Genomic DNA, 16870 nt, shown 5'->3' on the forward strand with positions numbered 1-16870 from the left:
GGTTTAAATTCTAATTTCTGACTGATTTAATTGTTAAAATCTGACTGATTAAATTGTTAATTTATGAGAACTATTAAATTTCTTTATCAATTCTAGGCATGCTTGATTATAAGAACTACATGCTGTCTCTTGTTAAAAATACAGATTTTTACCTAAGAGTTAGAGTACAGAATTCTGCATTTTTTCTCAATAATACTTATTTTTTTTTTAAAAATTCAAATCTGTACTTTTATCTAGATACATTAGTCATTAAAATTATGGTAAGTTACTGGATATATGAATGGATGGATGGATAGATAGAAATAAGCCCCTTAAAATCTATTCTAATAAATTTCATTATGAATCCCTAGAAGTTAGAAATTCCTAAACTTAACCTCGAAGGTAACAACAAGCCTTTAGTTAGAAAAACATTACTCTCAACATGTAGCTGTCAAATGGTTCTTGTTTAATGTGAAGTAAAGTCATACATCTGAAAACATGTATTTAAACATATATGTATCTTTTACAGAATAACAACCCATCTTCCCTGTCCTTAAGAATGTGAACAATTCTTTTAATGTACTGTTGGATTTGATTTGCTAATATCTTGCTAAGAATTTTTGCAATCTTATTCATCAGGGATATTGGTCTGTAATTCTCCTTTGTAATAGGGTCTTTGTCTAGTTTGTCTAGTTTTGGAATCAAAGTAATGCTGGCCTCATAGAAGGATTTGTAAGTTTTCCTTCCCTTTCTATTTTTTGGAACAGTTTTAGAAGAATAGGTATTAACTCTTCTATAAATGTTCAGTAGAATTCCTCTGGGAAGCCATCTGGCCCTGGACTGTTACTTGCTTGGAGATTTTTGATTACTGATTCAATTTCTTGGGTGATTATGGGTCTATTCAATTTTCTATTTTTTCCTGGTTCAGTTTTCGTAGTTTATGTGTTTCTAGGAATTTATCCATTTCTTCCATATTGCCCAATTTGGTGGTATATCGTTGCTCATAATATTCTCTTATAATGATTTGTATTTCTGTGGTATTGGTTGTGAACTCTCTTCTTGCATTCTTGATTTTATTTATTTGGGTCCTTTCTCTTTTCTTTTTGGTAAATCTGGCTAGGGGTTTATCAATTTTGTTACTTCTCTCAAAGATACAGCTCCTAGTTTCATTGATCTGTAATTTTTGGTTTCTGTATCATTTATTTCTGCTCTATATTATTTCCCTTCTGTGGATGGAACTACAGTGTATTATGCTAAGTGAAAAAAGTCAGTCAGAGAAAGACAAATACCATATGATTTCACTCACATGTGGAATTTAAGAAACAAAACAGATGAACATATGGGAAGGGAAGGAAAAATTAACTAAGGTAAAAACAGAGAGGGAGGCAAGCCATAAGAGACTCCTTTAACTAGAGAGAACAAACTGAGGATTTCTGGAAGGGAGGGAGGTGGGGGATGTGCTAAATGGGTGATGGGCATTAAGGAGGGCACTTGTTGGGATGAGTACTGGGTGTTATATGTAAGTGATGAATCACTAAATTCTCCTGAAACCAATACTACACTATATGCTATATGTTAACTAACTTTAATTTAAATAAAATCTTGGAAGAAAAAAAAGTTTTTTAAAAACCAGTGTGTCCAAAAAAAAATAAAGAAGATTTAGTACATTAGCAGGAAACTAGAGTCCCTTTTTCCTCATCACTCCCCTACAGGTAAGCATTGACTGGTTATTGTGTTATGTCACTAGCTTTTCTTTATAAAGTTTTACCTTCATGTATATATCTGGAAAACATATTTAGTTTTCTGCCTTTATTTATTTATTTTTTAAACATTTTTATTTATTTTGGGGACAGAGACAGAGCATGAACGGGGGAGGGGCAGAGAGAGAGGGAGACACAGAATCGGAAACAGGCTCCAGGCTCCGAGCCATCAGCCCAGAGCCTGACGCGGGCCTCGAACTCACGGACTGTGAGATCGTGACCTGGCTGAAGTCGGACGCTTAACCGACTGTGCCACCCAGGCGCCCCATGCCTTTAAACATAAAAGTAAAATCATACATGCTGTTTAGTGCCTTACTTTTTTTGCTCAATGTTATATTTTTGAGATTCATCCATGATGATAGGTGTGGTTCTAATTTGTTTCCACTGCAGTGTAGTATTTACATGATTAGACTAAAATTAATTTTGTCTCTCATTGATGGACAATAAAAATGTTTTCAGTTTATCTTCATATGCACAGTGGTGTCAAGAACATTCTTATATATATCCTCTGTGTACCACATACAAGAGTTGCTCAAAGGTATGTACCTAGGGATGTCCAGGAATGAAGGTTCTAGAAGGATATGATTGTTTTTCTAAATCTCAGGGATTCCTATCATTGGAGGGTAGGACCAATGTCCTGAATTCCTTTGGCTGGCCAACAGTTGCACACTTCATCTTTTTGGTGTGCTGCAGAATCCTTTTATACCTCTTGAGACACCGTATTAGTAACTTAGGCTTAAGGGACAGAGCGGCGATGGTCCAAGCCTAGTGGGTCTCTTTGTTCCATACTTAGGGGACAACATCGGGACTGAGAATCTGTATACTAGCTTACCTCATGACAACATTCTTGAGTCAACTCAGTGTTCATAATGATCACTCACATGCTCTTCCTTGACCTGTTCTACATCAGTGACTTTCCACTTTGCTTGAACAGCACAAATGACCACATTCTAAATTCTGATCCACAAGATGGCATAGTGGAAAGAACATAGGCTTTGGATTCAGAAGGAATTGACTTTAGTGAGCTTGATCACTTAATAAGCACATCGTTAATTTGTCTCATTGCTCTGAGTCTGTTTTGTCATCTATAAAACTGGGATAATAGTTTGTACCTTACAGACATGTTATAATTAGAGATAATATGCAAATTGCTTGGCCATTTACCTGACCCTTGCTGTGCATTCACTAAATTATAGCCTTGGCTCGGGGCGCCTGGGTGGCGCAGTCGGTTAAGCGTCCGACTTCAGCCAGGTCACGATCTCGCGGTCCGTGAGTTCGAGCCCCACGTCAGGCTCTGGGCTGATGGCTCAGAGCCTGGAGCCTGTTTCCGATTCTGTGTCTCCCTCTCTCTCTGCCCCTCCCCCGTTCATGCGCTGTCTCTCTCTGTCCCAAAAATAAATAAACGTTGAAAAAAAAAAAAAAAAAAACTATAGCCTTGGTTAGTATTGTTCTAGTTATTTGTCATTGTCTTTAGAAATCTGGAAATACTATTAATTCATTTTTTTGATGATAACCTCACTTTCTTTCCTTGCCTGATTGAATTAACTAAATCTGCACACTCCCCCTCTTAAAAATTTCATCTCAACTTCTAGTTTCCTACCCTGAGTTATTCTCATAATGTTCACTTATAAATATGTTTTGTGCTTTGGTCTTAATTTTTTTTTTTTGGAGAACAGGATTAAATATAGGCATACTTCATTTTATTGTGTTTGCAGATACTGTTTTTTTTTCCCCCAACAAATTAAAGGTTTGTGGCAACGCTGTATTGTTGAGCAAGTTTATTTGTGCCATTTTCCCAGCAGTATTTGCTCATTTTATGTCTCTGTGTCACATTGTGGTAATTCTCATAATGTTTCATTTTAAAAATTATTATTATATTTAAATTACATTCAAATAAATTATTATATTTGAGTTAACATTCAAATAAATTATTGTATTTGAATTACATTATTATATTTGAATTTAAATTATTACTATTTTTGAATTAAAATTTTAACACATGAGTTACTTCTTATGAATGAGCTTCTTTGGTTTTTTGCTTGAGAAGGAATCTACTCCTGGTGAAGATGCCATGAAACTGCCGAAATGACAAAGGATTTAAAATATTACGTGGGGGGGGCGCCTGGGTGGCTCAGTTGGTTAAGGGGCTGACTTCGGCTCAGGTCATGATTTCGCTGTCCGTGAGTTCGAGCTCCACCTCGGGCTCTGTGCTGACAGCTCAGAGCCTGGAGCCTGTTTCAGATTCTGTATCTCCCTCTCTCTGACCCTCCCCTGTTCATGCTCTGTCTCTCTCTGTCTCAAAAATAAATAAATGTTAACAAATTTTTTTTAAAAAAATAAAATATTATGTAGGGGTGCCTGGCTGGCTCAGTGGACCATACAGTGTTTGGTTTCGGGGTCGTGAGTTTGAGCCCCATGTTGGATTTTTTAGATTTTTAGATTACTAAAAAAAATAAATGAACTTAAAAAAATATATTACATAAACTTAGTTGGTAAAGCAGTGGCAGGATTTGAGAGGAATGACTTATTTATTTATTTATTTATTTATTTTTTAATGTTTATTTTTGAGACAGAGAGAGACAGAGCATGAATGGGGGAGGGTCAGAGAGAGAGAGGGAGACACAGAATCTGAAACAGGCTCCAGGTTCTGAGCTGTCAGCACAGAGCCCGACGCGGGGTTGAATTCACGAACCGCGAGATCATGACCTGAGCCGAAGCCAGACACTTAACTGACCGAGCCACCCAGGCGCCCCGAGGAATGACTAATTTTGAAAGAAGTTCTGCTGTGGGTAAAATGCTATCAAACAGCATCACATGTTGCAGAGAAATCATTTGTGAAAGAAAAAGTCAGTCGATGGGTCACACTTCATGATCTTAAGAAATTGCCACAGCCACCCCAACTTCAGCAGTGACCACCCTGATCAGTCAGCAGCCATCAACAGTGACACAAATGCTCCACCAGCGAAAAGGTTATGTTCGTCTTAATTTATAAAGATGATTGACAACATAGGTTAATGCCTTTGAAAGAAAAGTAGTGGTGCAGTTTCCCTAGAATTGAGAGGCATGGGACACAATGCAGAGCCACAGAAGGAACACCACTTGTGATCAGGAAGAAGCAGAAGAAGCTAGAAGAGCCAGCCTTTAGATTATGGCCTTTATTGGGGTTTGGCAGGACCATGGTGGAGGGGTGAGGGCAAGGCAATGCAGGGCAAACAACTGAGGAATGGCTGGTTTGAATAATTCTGGCAAACTCTAAGCCAAAGAATAGCTTCTGGTTACCTGGTCCGGGCCCCGGGAAGATTAAAGTGAGGGAATGTTATCTCCTGGGGTGGACAGGCCAGATAAAGGAAGTAGGTAGAGCTCTGGGGCAGTTAGCTTGTATCAAGGCATATTCCTGTCAGAGCCCTTTGCTATTTCTAAGAATTGGCTAGCCCTGAGAGGGTCAGTCTCTCCCCAGCCAGAACATTTATATTTTTAAGATGTAAAAACATCTTTCATAATAGAAAAATAAGTACACTTGCAAACATACACAACATTTTCTGTTACTTATTTATCTTCTTTTGGCCTTTTCTTAAGCATGTCTTAATTTAAACTTTTGATTCCTACCCTCCCCAGTCCCCACCATTTTCCCTACCATCTTCCTGTCTAGTTCAGTTAATGGCATTGTCATCAACTCAGGTACCCTGGCCTCAACACTGACACCCAATCTTGACTCCTCTTAGTGCATCAGAAGCTCCTGCAGGTTCTGCTTCTGACCACATTTCACCCTCTCCAGTGTTACCTGCCTGTCTAAGCCAGCATCGGGCTCACCTGGATTGCTGCTGCCATCCGTCTTCACTGCGTATTTCCACTCTTGCCCCCTCAAGATAAAGTGTAATCAGATCCCATCACTCCACTGATGAAAGTCCTCCAAAGATTTTCCAGTTGCAGTTACAGCAAATCGCAGATGTTTTGCCTCAGCCTTCAGGTGTGATCAGGCTTGTCTCCATCTCTTCCCTCCGTTCTCCTCATTCCTTGTGTCCCAGTCATACCTGACCTCTTTGTCACCCTTGAGTATTCTGAACTCGGTGCCACCTCAGGGCCTTTGCACATATTTCCTGTTGTCCTACAACTCTCTTCCTACATTTTTAGTGTAATACCTCCTTTTGTAGTTCAACTAGTTCGAAGTTACCTCCTGGGAGAGGCTTTCCCTGAACCTCCTGGGACTGCCATCCATGTTTTTCCTGAACTGTTTACTTTGTTTCTTTATAACTGTGCTACCTGAACTGAAATATTTGTTACTGTGTTTTTAATCTCATGGCACTAAATTAGAATCTCCAGCATGATGGGCAACTGTTTCTCTGGTTTATTACTGTATTTTCAACATCTATAGTAGTGCCTACACAATAGGTGCCCAGTAAATATTTGTTGGATTAATGAAAAAATGTATGAAATGTAACTGGAGAAAAAAAAATCATAAAACTTGTTACATGTATTATGAAATAATAGTAGTATATACATAATATATAAATTTGTATAAATATCTTAGAGCATTAAAGCATTTTATTTTTTTTAGTATTCATTAGAATTCTTCAAAAATATCAGCATGTCTTTTGTGAACAAACTTTATTATGCCTTGTTAAAAACTGTTTTTTGAATGCTTATTTATTTTTGAGAGAGACAGAGCAGGAACCAGGGAGGACAGAGAGAGAGGGAGACACAGAATCCAAAGCAGGCTCCAGACTCTGAGCTGTCAGCACAGAACCTGACGCGGGGCTCAAACCCATGAACTGCGAGATCATGAGCCATAGTCAGGCACATGACAAACTGAGCCACCCAGGCACCGCTATTATGCCTTGTTTTAAATGTGAATTATAGGACTGTTTTCCTTAATAGCACTTTCAGTTTGTTTCATTTGGAAATTGCTTTTATTGTTTAACATTTGGATAATGTAAATATGTCCATTCATTTATAAATATGAACATTCCTATCTTCCTATATTTGGCATAGAAAGGACTAAAGGAGACTTATATTGGTTGCGTCTAAAGAAAGATACTTAAAATACTTGAGAAAAATGAGGTAGGAAAATTAAGGGTAGGGAAAAAAGTCTAACACAAGAGGTGATAGTAATAAAAAGCTTTCCTTGATGGAAGAGGTCTGAAAAGTGGGCCCTGAGTTTTCTAGCAAATGATGTAAGGTGAGAAATATTACATTTATGGGACTTATGTTTTCTAGGAGTTAAAAGTCAACCAGTTCTTTCAGAGAAACTGAGCCGTTCCTCACACTGAGGTCAGGGAGTAGTGTCTCCAATCTCAATGAAAGGACAGGGTGTAACATGAAACGTGACCTCAGCACCTTCCTTTCAGTAATTACAGTGACATAGGTTGTTTTAGGAAGAATAAGTCAAAATAGGAGTCACTGGGGAAGTGATCTAAATCACCTCTAAGTGAGTTATGAATGGCAAACCGCTTTTAAAACCGTTAAGTATTTGTGTTGTTTTGTTTTGGATTTACTCTGACACAGCCACTTTTCAAAGAGGATGTGGGGAAAAAGTCAGATTCACTCCACATATGGCATGCTCTCAATACTACATCATAGGACAACAGTTTCTGCTATGTTGGAAGGAATTTGTCTATGTAAATAAAAGTCAGTATCAGGGCAGCCGAACCGCCAGCCTGAGAGTTCATTGCTTTAATCACAAGCACAGTATAATTACTCAGCCATAGTTTTTTACTCTGTGTTCAGCCTAACAATTTACCATATATGTGAATTCATGCCTAGTATATCATATGCATGTATTGTGTATGTTGTAAGAAATAGAGTAGTATATTTAACAATGATCATGTACACTGATGTTGTAGCAAACCAATAAGAAAAAAATAGTATTTTCAATAATACATCATTCCATTTCTCAGTTGGGCATGACCTCTTCCTCCAAGACTGGTCTTCACAAACACTTATGAACCGATGGATGACATTGACAATAAAACAAAGTCCTTGGATCCAGTACCTCATGCTGCTCCTAACCACAGATGCCGTTTGAATTCACCAGTTACAATACCTGATGACCCTCCAGAATAGAATTCCCATTTTATACCTGGTAAGTTAAATCTCCAGAAAGAATCTCTTCACCCCTGTAGAAAATGACACTAAGAGTTAAGTTGCTCATTTAGCTAATTACTTTATTGTTTCAATAAATAAATATTGAGTACCTACTGGATACCAAATACTTTACTAGATGTCAAGTAGAACATTCCTGCCTTTACATTGCTTGTAGTAGGAAGTTGTACAAACATTAATGGTATTCTGCATGCCGTAATGGAAATGTGAAGAGAATGTTGTAGGGACCCAGAAGACAGAGTAACTGACTGTGGGGTTAAAGGGAAGGCCTAACTGAGGAAGTCAAGTTTTATTGGCATGGTAGGGAGTTTCTCAATCAAAAAATAGGTGGGGAAGGGAGAATGTCTGGGAGAAAGAAAAACCTGTCCAAAAACACCAGGTCATGAAGGCCTAGTGGTGTGGTTGGGGCTTGAGGAAGGCCGACTGGATCAAAAGGCAGAAGTGCAGAGGTGGGGGTGGCCGGTTTCCAGTGCTGATTAAGTAGTTTGGATCTTATCCTGGAGCCTTTGAGAGCCTGTAGATGCTTTTTAACAGGACATCAAGACTTTTTTTTTTTTTTTGGTGGGGAGAGAGGGCACAAGTGAGCGAGGGGCAGAGAGAGAAAGAGAATCCCACAAGGAGCAGAGAGAGAGGGAGAAGCAGAGCTCACCCGAAGTGGGGCTTGTGTTCACCCAAAACGGGGCTCGAGCTCACCCAATGTGGGACTCAAACTCAGGAACCGTGAAATCACAGCCTGAGCTGAAGTAGGTGCTTAACTGAGCCACCGAAGTGGGACATCAAGATTTTAGGGGCGCCTGGGTGGCTCAGTCAGTGAAGTGTTGGACTTCTGCTCAGGTCATGATCTCTCGGTTTGTGGGATCGAGCCCCGCATCAGGCTTCTGTGCTGACAGTGCGGAGCCTACTTGGGATGTGCTCTCGCGCGCGTGCGCTCTCTCTCCCTCTCTCTCTCTGCCCCTTCTGTGCGCACACACTCTCTCAAAATAAATAAATAGACTTTTAAAAGAAGACTTTAAAGCAGATACTTGAGTATGGTTTTTCATCATTTTCTTCCCAGCTTCTGGCACATGGTCTGGTGCCTAAAGGGCACTCAATAAATGTCCAGTGAGTAAGTGATTGGATGTTTGATAAGATAGCTTTTGGGGCTAGTGTGAAGGAAACACTGGAACAGAGAGAAAGCAAGAAAAGGGAAACTAGTTGAGAAGTTACTACAGTAAACCCAACTGGATGAGGCTTCGTACCAGTAAGTATAAAGAAGAGGCAAAAGTTCACAGTTTGAAAAAAAAAAACTACGAGATGATTGCAGAGATGTTATTTCATTCTAGAAATAAGATCCTTGTCACTGCTGGGCAGGAGATCAGCCTCCTTACTAGGCCTGCACTGATCCATCCTGGCTGAGGGAGGGGTGTGGTATTATTGCTTCTTTTAAGAGACATTTGATAAAAGAAGCAAAGTCTAAAGTCCTACCTTGATGGTACCCTCCTGCCAATTCATGATTTCGAGTGCTTCTCTTCTTAAGTATTGTGACTCTTTAAAGAAATCTGGTTTCCTTGACTGTGACCTTACTTACATTGACCAAGTTAGAATTTAACAGACCCCCCATTGGGAGGAAATCAGTGTGAGAACCAGATGGTGAGGATATAAAGAAGTGACTGGGTCAGCAGCAATGTAGCATAGTCTTCAGATCACCATTTTGAAGTCAAGATGTGATTTCAAATCGCAGTGTTACCACTTGCTTTATCTATGTAAACTTAACAATAGTATGAAGAGTATAAAAATAGAACTTTGTGCAGAGCTCACTTTAAGCCACGTCCTGTGCTAACCCTGCAGCAGCCTTATGAGATGGGCCTAGAGAGGCTATCAAATTACCTCCTCTCTTCAACCTTAGTTTTTGCACTTGTGAAGTGAACTTGACTATCTCATAAAGCTTAAGAGGATTCAATGAGTTAGTAATCTGGAAATCCCCCTACTACGTTTTTGGGATGTGGTATTCCTTTCCCTCAGAAAATAGAAGCTCTGACTTTCTAGGAAGCCTCCATGTGACCCATGTAACATCCGTGTAAAAATTTATGCTAAATTTCAATATATTGTAGTTACAGTCATGTAATTTTTTCATTTGTTTTTGAACACAGGGCCCCCAGCACCTACTGTCCCTCCTCTCACATACTACCCAGGAGGCTTGCTAATGGGATACTGCTGTCTACATCAGCGCAGTGCCTTCCCCTTGTACCAGCCAACTGGTGGCATCCATTCTATACAGCACCAGCCTGGCAGATGTCCAGTGTGAAATGAGTCTGCTCCAACAGCATGGGTGCCAGAGCCAGTTCCTGTGCCAAACTGCCCTCCTGGTCTGGAAGACTTAGTAGCTCAGGTACTCCACACAAATCCAAAATATCTTCCTGTGAAATATGACCTTGAGGATCCAACAGAAAAGAGACACAAGGCCGGATAGAGTGGACAAAGGTGGTGGGTCAGTGATGACAGAGGCCCAGTTTGTGAAGCTGTAGGAGCAGTGGTCCTGATTTCAGATTTGTGAAGGGGAAGCGTAAGTATAGGAATATTATTCGTGGGAAGACTGTGTATGGTTTTCATAAGGGATTAATGTTGAGTGGTAAGATATTTGAGATGTCCTCTTGAAGGAAATTAGAAAAGTAGGAATAGAAAAAGTCGACATAGATCCTAACTGGAGTGTCATTTAATTGGAAGAGTAAACATCAAGAAAGGCAACATGAAGGAACAGAACATTTAGTGACAAACTCATCAGGTGCCTTGGCCCCTTGCTTTCCCTCACCACCCATAATTTCATCACCTGCTCTAGCCCTCATAAAAATCTATTATTACCAAGTAAACATAAGGTGCCTACCAAGCATACATAGCTTCAAGCCAAGTCCATGAGGCCCTCTACCGTAAAGTGGTGATCCCCTAAACTCTGTTTAAAAATTGTGAACCCACTCTGAAACCCAGGTCCTAAAGTCAAGGGATAAGCAGATTTGGTTATAAACTCAAATAGCATAAACTCAAAAAATGTATCTAGTGAAACGGAGATATAGCTAGTATTGGAAACTCTTCTGTTATCCTGGCTCTTTTTGTTTTGGAAACCGGAGGTATTGAAGTTCATTATAAGCAAGGAACTCTAATTCAATGCTTCTCTTCCCACATGATCAATAAAATATTCCTTGAGGTTGACAAGTTCCTCTTTGCAGTTCTATATATTTAATCTTGTGCACTGAAAACTATTGATACAGTGCTATGGAGATGATGTGCGAAATGCAGTAAAATTGGATCAAGAAATTGGAATTTGTAGGAGCCAAGAATTTTATTAAACTATCCCTTTATAAAATAGCTATAAAATACACATGAAGTCATTAAAGTGCTAGAGTAAACCCCTTAACTATGTTAGAAGCTTATTGGATGCCTATAGTTAATAAATTTTAGAAAATCTTTTTTATGCTTGTACAATAATATAAGAATTTGACCTTGTAAGTCTGTGGTCTCCTAGACCATTTCCCCTTCTTTTAAAATTGCACAGCGTTGGGGCGCCTGGGTGGCGCAGTCGGTTAAGCGTCCGACTTCAGCCAGGTCACGATCTCGCGGTCCGGGAGTTCGAGGCCCGCGTCAGGCTCTGGGCTGATGGCTCAGAGCCTGGAGCCTGTTTCCGATTCTGTGTCTCCCTCTCTCTCTGCCCCTCCCCCGTTCATGCTCTGTCTCTCTCTGTCCCAAAAATAAATAAATGTTGAAAAAAAATTAAAAAAAAAATTGCACAGCGTTAAAATTGTTTATTAAAGTTAAAAAAAGGTGTTCAGCTTCTTCCATTACCCTCACAAAGGTTAAATGATAGATATGATGGATTCACTTATCCCTTTCAGAAATGCGTGAGTTAAAAAACAAAACCAGAAACAAATACAAAAGAAAACAAGGTTTAGGGCCAGATAATGTAGTGTTTGATTCTGTAGTTTTATCACCTCCTAGTTCTATAAACTTGAACAAATTTCATAACTAGTTGATGTTTCAGTTTCTTCTGCAAAATACTACTAATTCTCCCTACTCTATTGGGTGGTTCTGGGAACTGTTAATGTGTGACAGAGTTCCTGGAACCACTGAATGGATGAGGCAGTAATGATGCTATTTAGTTGAAGTACCTCCTTGGGTGTGAATGCAAGGTACATACCCAGTCATTTTGCTCTATTTTCCCTAGACTCTCGAGATCTCATGAAATTACCAGGACTCCTCACAGGAATTCTGTCTAACACAGCAGGATTATATGGTTTCTGAGCCTGGAATTTGCCAGTGACTCCACTAGCTCCTAAAAGGATGGATCCTTAATAGCCACAGTGTTTTATTAGTAAACTTCTCCCATGTTAAAGGGCTTCATTTCATTAGGCTTTTTTGCCTACCAGTGGACATTTTATTAAAGAGTGAATATTTTTTATCTTTTAGCCCTAGATTTTAAGATCCTGGAGTTTTTTTACATAGGACTGTAAATCATTTTGGTGGCCACTGTTGAAAAATCATGAGACATGTTTGGATCCCCTCACCTGGCTGTGCTTTCATACAGGAAAAGTCTTGAATGAAAAATAGATTATTTACTCTCTTGTAATTAAGTATACTATTAGACATTTATGTCCAGTTAAGTCACTTTCAATTTTGTTCATTTCAAAACCACTCATAACTCATTCAAAAAATATTTAAGGCAATAGGGCATTTCAGTCCATGTCCTGTGCCCAGAAGTTAGGAATGACAGAAAATTGTGTAAGATAGGATCAGTCTGTCCTCAAGGAGATTTCTTCCGCTAGAAGGATTCAAGAATCTTGGGAGTAATCCCTAAGTAAGACTAAGGTGAGAAATCTAATGATAGTCTGAATTTCCCTTTTCAGGAGAACACATTTCAGAAAGTTTCTTGTCCTGTCCTCTCATCCTGTTTATAAGCCTCTTGCCCTCCTGGACCCTCCTCTTATTACAAGGGAACATGTAGGGAAGAGCTTGGTGTGTAGTAACTCAAGTGAACAGAAAAATCAGAATGTTAATCTGTCAGAGGCACCTTGAAAATTTGATACTCCTGTGTGAGGTTCACCCTGGCTGATTCCTCTCCCTAAGCCACTGAGAAAATAGCATCGTATGTGGCTGGTCCGTGTTAAACCATCCTGAACTTCCTGAGCAACTCATCTGTAGGTGACATGTTAATGAGACCAGTGAATAGGAACTGAACTAGATACAATCTGTGTAAACACAGCTTTTTCTAGATGCTGTTAGTGTAGCAGGAAGATGATTTTCTGAAATTTTATTAGAAACATTATTAAATATTTTAGTCTTCTAGAGTAGAGCTGGAAGAAAGCGCCTTTCCTATCTAGACAGCTCTCCTTATATGTGGTCAGGTGCAAATAGGCTAATTTCACTTGACAAAATATATTTGTAAGTAATTAACATTGAAGATATGTTAAAAATTGCTACGTTGTAATATATCATCAGTTTTTTCTCTAAGCCTAATTGTTTTAATGCTATTGTTTCTAACTTTCCTAATTAACTTTTTTTCTATCACATTAGTTGACAACATACCCATTCTTCCATATTTTGAACACCTGGAAAATATGTATACTTCAGTGGTGATCAGCAATGTTTGAATCAGCATTATTGAATATCCAGTTAGTTCTTCATATTGGCCATTTCTTAGTGGTTCAAAGAGAAAAGACTGTCCTAGAAACTAAAAAAGGGAATTTTTGTGTATAATTTTATTTATTTATAAATCATTTATTATTAGATCTAGATTGAAAAAGATCTTACATATTATCTGGTCACCCCCACTACACTTGTTCCCTCTTTCTGCCCCCATCATAGATATTATAGACAAGGGGGGAAAAGAATAGAGAAACTAAGGAACTTAGTGAGGGACAAGTGAATCTAGATTCACTGGAAGGGGGAAGAAATGAGCACAATAAACATGAAATCTGTCCTCTATTCATCAGTAAAGTGTTCCTGACCCTTAAAGCAACAACTTTACACATTCATTTGGCTATGACATAAGGCCTTCTTGGTTCTTTTTTCTATCTGCAGTTTGTGATGACCTTGATCATCTTACCACATTTCATGTGCTGAATGATTTGTGATGCAATGTATAATTTTATTAAAATATTTTTAAAATTTATTTATTTAAATTCAAGTTAGTTGACATACAAGGTAGTAATAGTGGTTCATCAGTTATTATTATAACAACCACTGCTCATCCCAACAAGTGCCTAATACCCATCAACCCATTTAGCCCATCCCTCCCATCTCTCCTCCAGCAAACCCCAGTATGTTCTTTGTATTTAAGAGGCTGTTATGGTCTGCCTCTCACTCTGTTTTGATCTTAGTTTTCCCCTTACCCTATGTCCATCTATTTTGTTTCTTAAATTCCACATATGAGTGAAATCATTTGATATTTGTCTTTCTCTGCCTGACTTATTTCGCTTAGCATAATATACTCTAGTTCCATCCAGGTGGTTGCAAATGGCAAGATTTCATTCTTTTTGATCACCAACTAACGTTCCAGTGTGTGTGTGTAACATATCATCTTTATCCACTCATCAGTTGATAGACACTTGGGCTCTTTCCATACTTTGGCTATCGTTGATAGTGCTGCTATAAAAACATTCAGGTGCATGTGCCCCTTCGAATCAGCACTCCTGTATCCTTTGCATAAATACCTGGCAGTACATTTGCTGGGTCATAGCATAGTTCTATTTTTAACTTTTGAGGCACCTCCATACTGTTTTCCAGAGTTTGCATTGCCACCAACAGTGCAAAAGGGTTCTCCTTTCTCTGCATCTTTGCCAACATCTGTTGTTTCCTGAGGTGTTAATTTTAGCCATTCTGACAGGGGTGAGGTGGTATCTCATTGTAGTTTTGATTTGTATTTCCTGATGATGAATGATAGGGAGCATCTTTTTGTGTGTCTGTTAGCCATCCAGATGTCTTCTTTGGAAAGTGTCTATCATGTCTTTTGTCTATTTCTTTATTAGGTTATTTATTTTTTGGGTGTTGAGTTTGATAAGTTCTTTATAGATTTTGGATACTAACCCATTATAAGATATGTCTTATATCTTCTTCCATTTGCAAATATCTTCTTCCATTCATTCAGTTGCCTTTTAGTTTTGCTGATTGTTTCCTTTGCTGTGCAGAAGGCGTTTATCTTGAAGAGGTCCTAATAGTTCATTTTTGCTTTTGTTTCCCTTGCCTCCAGAGATGTGTCAAGTAAGAAGTTGCTGTGGCCAAGGTCAAAGAGGTTGTTGTCTGTTTTCTCCTCTAGGATTTTGATGGCTTCCTGACTTACATTTAAGTCCTGTATCCATTTTGAATTTATTTTTGTGAATGGTATGGGAAAGCTTTATTCTCCTGCATGTCTCTGTCCAGTTTTCCCAGCACAATTTACTAAAGAGATTGTCTTTATTCCATTGGATACTCTTTCCTGCTTTGTCGAAGATTATTTGGCTATACATTTGTGAGTCCATTTCTGGGTTCTCTGTTTTGTTCCATTCATCTATGTGTCTGTTTTTGTGCCTGTATCATACTCTCTTGATTACAGCTTTGTAATACAGCTTACAGTCCAGATTTATGAAGCCTCTGTCTTTGCCTCTCTTTTTCTCATTACATTGACTATTAGGGGTCTTTTCTTGTTCTATACAAATTTCAGGATTGTTTGTTCTAGCTGGTGTTATTTTGGTGAATTCACCAGCTGGTGAATGCTGGTGTTATTTTGATAGGGATGGCTTTGAATGTATAGATTGTTTTGGGTAGTATCGACATTTTAACAATATTTTGTTCTTCCAGTGTAGGAGCATGAAATGTTTTTCCATTTCTTTGTGTCTTCTTAGTTTTCAACACACAGATATTTTACCTCTTTGGTTAGGTTTATTCCTGGGTATCTTATGGGTTTTGGTGCAGTTGTAAATGGGATTGATTCCTTGATTTCTCTTTCTGCTGCTTCATTATTGGTGTATAGAAATGCAACTGATATCTGTACATTGATTTTATATTCTATAACTTTGCTGAATTCAGGTATCAGCAATAGCAATTTTTTGGTGGAGTCTCTTGGGTTTTCCATGTAGAGTACCATGTCACCTGCAAAGAGTAAAAGTTTGACTTCTTTGTCAATTTGTATGCCTTTTGTTTCTTTTTGCTGTCTGATTGCTGAGGATAGGACTTTTAGTACTATGTTGAACAACAGTGGTGACTGTGGACATCTCTGTCATATTCCTGACCTTACAGAGAAGCTCTCAGTTTTTCCCCATTGAGGATGATACTAGCTGTGAGCCTTTCATTTATGGCTTTTATGATGCTGAGGTATGTTTCTTCTATTCCTACTTTCTTCAGGATTTTTATGAAGGAAGGATGCTCTATTTTGTCAAATGCTTTTTCTGTATCTATTGAGAGGATCCTATGGTTCTTATCCTTTCTTTTATTAATGTAGTGTATCACATTGATTGATTTGCAAATATTGAACCAGGAATAAATCCCACTTGATCACGGTGAATAATTCTTTTAATGTGCTTTTGTATTAAATTTGCTAGTATCTTGTTGAGAATTTTTGCATCCAGGTTCATCAGGGAAATTGACCTGTAATTCTCCTTTTAATGGAGTCTCTGGCTTTGGAATCAAGGTAATGCTGGCTTCATAGAATGAGTTTGGAAGCTTTCCTTCCATTTCTATTTTTTTGCAACGGTTTGAGAAGAAGAGGTATTAATTCTTCTTTAAATGTCTCGTAGAATTCCCCTGGGAAGCCGTCTGGCCTAGGACTCTTATTTGTTGGAAGATTTTTGATAACTGATTCAATTTCTTTGCTGGTTATGAGTCTGTTCAATTTTTTCTTTTCTTCCTGGTTCAGTTTTGGTAGTAGGTGAGTGTCTAGGATTTTGTCCATTTCTTCCAGATTGCCCAGTGTGTTGGCATATAATTTTTCGTAGTATTATCTTAGAATTGTTTGTATTTCTGTGGTATTGGTTGTGATCTCTTCTCTTTCATTCGTAATTTTATCTATTTGGGTCCTGTCTTCTTGTTGATAA

At 38.5% G+C, this 16870-nt stretch overlaps 1 pseudogene; it reads left to right on the forward strand.

Moving 5' to 3' along the window:
• Window positions 1-4500: 4500 nt before the first annotated feature.
• LOC122491888 overlaps window positions 4501-16870 on the forward strand; it is a 60367-nt pseudogene continuing 47997 nt past the window's right edge.

This window comes from Prionailurus bengalensis, chromosome C2 (genome assembly GCF_016509475.1).
Source record: "Prionailurus bengalensis isolate Pbe53 chromosome C2, Fcat_Pben_1.1_paternal_pri, whole genome shotgun sequence".
Lineage (NCBI taxonomy): Eukaryota > Metazoa > Chordata > Mammalia > Carnivora > Felidae > Prionailurus > Prionailurus bengalensis.